Source organism: Triticum dicoccoides, chromosome 3B (assembly GCF_002162155.2).
Source record: "Triticum dicoccoides isolate Atlit2015 ecotype Zavitan chromosome 3B, WEW_v2.0, whole genome shotgun sequence".
Taxonomy (NCBI): Eukaryota; Viridiplantae; Streptophyta; class Magnoliopsida; order Poales; family Poaceae; genus Triticum; species Triticum dicoccoides.
In genome coordinates, this window is record NC_041385.1 from 730650130 (window position 1) to 730652923 (window position 2794).

The 2794-nt window shown below is 39.5% G+C and overlaps 1 long non-coding RNA gene across 1 annotated transcript; it reads right to left on the reverse strand.

Annotated features, from left to right (window-relative positions):
- Window positions 1-2037: 2037 nt before the first annotated feature.
- On the reverse strand, window positions 2038-2794 carry LOC119281980. Its single transcript, XR_005138594.1, has 2 exons — window positions 2661-2794; window positions 2038-2567 (listed from the first exon to the last, which is right to left on the reverse strand). It is a non-coding gene; the product is annotated as an uncharacterized LOC119281980 (long non-coding RNA).

Here is a 2794-nt window from a genome sequence, read left to right on the forward strand (position 1 = left end):
ATCAACTTTCTATTTCTCACATTTTCACAGTACACAAATGACAAATATTTCAAATGAAACAGAACTATATACTTGAAATGATAGCCAAAATTAGCCTATTACAATCTTTACATAGTGTTCATACAACTAGACCAGTAAAGAATACAATGTAACTAGCTATGAAGTACAACCAGAACACAAGGCATATTGATAGATAACCACCACGCTTCATCGTCTTCCTCTTCCAAATTCCAAGAAACAAATCACCTAGCATTAGAAGGATCATGCATCAGAAGCATATAAAATCTTTCAACCATCAATATAGTTTGCTTATAAGAAAACATATGGTCTGATGCTTATGATCTACTAGATTACTAAACACAAATTGCACACTATGCACTCAATTTGATACTTGCTTAATAGCTTCAATGTAAACCAACAATTAAACCTGAAAAGATGCAAAGCTGAAATCTAACTGTTGACTGTAGCAAGAGTGCTCCCAGCACAATATCACAATTCTGCATTTCTAACCAGTTCAGTAAGCCAATGCATTTTGGTGTGGATATTCTGGACTTTGATGCTGCTAGGTTCATTAGTCAAAGGAATACATCAGGAACAAAGTGCAAGCAATAGCAACACAAATGCATGCGTACCTCATGGAGGAGTGGAGGTTGGCAAGGCGAGGGCGTCGTCGGGGCGGCCAGAGGCGGCGAGGCGATGCTTGATGGATGAAAAGTTTCAACATACACTCAGCTCCATGTCGAATTGGACCAGCCAATCTAGCTCTTAAACCGGCTTGCAGTTCAACGAACACTTGTCCAATCTACACAATAATACAGATACAGAACAATCAACTTGATGCACACCAAAGGCAGAGGGGATTTCTTTAGAAGAGAAAGAGAACTGGACATAGAGCCATATCCCACATTAATAAACTGTTTGCAGCTGCTGTAACATAGAACCAATACAAATGTTGTATGGACATGAACAACAGGATAAGTGACTAAAGTTTGCAAGTTCTATTAGTCTCCCGACATAGGTACTGGTTCATCAAACAGCATGAATCAGAAATTTCTTGAAATAAACATGCTAGAACTAGTTGTTGGTCCGATGAATCCTGGAGAGCTTATTTCTCATGAACAGATACTTGCTAGAATAAATCACAAATAGACAGTATGCAAGCAGGGTACACAGAGACCAGGAGAAGCAGAGCGTGGGCGACCGTAGCCACTGTAAGCTTCCGCGTTTCTAATGGCCATGTATGCTGTCACCAATGTCAATTATTTTCATACAAACATTTTCACAAACACCATACAAGCAAACTCCATTACACAATATGCAGTACATAGGAATAGACGAACAGTCAACACGTATATATCTAGTCAACAAAATACGCATGCAAAGTTGTACTGATGTAGACATGCTTTCACAGTCATATGCATAGGTGTTTCACAATTGAACAGAATTGACTACCAAAGAAATCAGAATTGAACAGAATTATCGTGCAGAATTAGTCATATATCTAGTCAATTTCTGATTCATGTAGATCACAAACACCATACAAGCAAACTCCATTACACAATATGCAGTACATAGGAATAGACGAACAGTCAACACGTATATATCTAGTCAATAAAATATGCATGCAAAGTTGTACTGATGTAGACATGCTTTCAGAGTCATATGCATAGGTGTTTGACAATTGAACAGAATTGACTACCAAAGAAATCAGAATTGAACAGAATTGCCGTGCAGAATTAGCCATATGCATAGGTGTTTCACATAATGAGGGGAGTTCTTGATTTGTTAAGAAAAGTTCAATTTTCAGGAAAGTTAATACATATTTCCATGCTTGTCTACCAAAGAAATTGTATCAACTTAACAATTAGTCATGCATAAGTGTTTCATATCAAAAACATACAGAAGTGCAGACTCGAGATTGACAATTAGGATGCATGCTGATATCACCATCAATCTACAGGAACAGTCATGCAAAGTTCAACTAACGTAGACATGCTTTCACATCAGAATTCAGAAACATTAAACTCTCGCTGCATCTCAAAATCAAACCGATCTAACATGTAGGCAGTGATTAACAGATCCAATAATACGGTAAGACAGCTTGCGAGTGTAATTGTACAGCAGAACAGAGTTTAATCCGAGTAGTACATGTAGATCTCTGTGTATGAGTTGACGTAGGGGATGAAATCCGAGTAGTACATCCCTCCGGAGAGGGGGCCGATGGAGCGGGTGACCCTGCCATCGAAGTCGACAGCGAGCACGGGCTGTTCGAGAGGATCCCACATGACCACCTCGGGGGCGCCCTGGGAGCAGAGAGAGTATATAATTATAGGATTTGGATATACAAGCTCCAATGATTTTATCTACAAGTTTCTTCTTTCTTTTATTTTGTCACAACCAGATAAATGCCTTTTTGGCAACATTGTTACAAAAAAAATGAGAGAGAGCACCTGAATTCATGAAGCGTGGTCTTTGTCTCCTATAGTAAATTATAAGAAATCCTACACAGCTCCAGCTATCCAATAACGCAAATTCAAGCAATGCCACAACCAGCAAAATCTACGTGGCTGCAATGTCAACAAGTAAGGAATCAAGCAGAAGCAGATCAAACATCATTATATATCAATTCATCATAACAAAAATGAGATCCAAAATATTACAAGGAACTTCCTGGACTGAACTCCACATCTCCACGGTCTACTCTCGGACGGTCGGTCCCTGACCACGATTGCGAGCTGCTGCTCTCCGCAACTCTGTGTTCCTGCCAGGGCACTGGGTGTGTTCCTGCTTCATC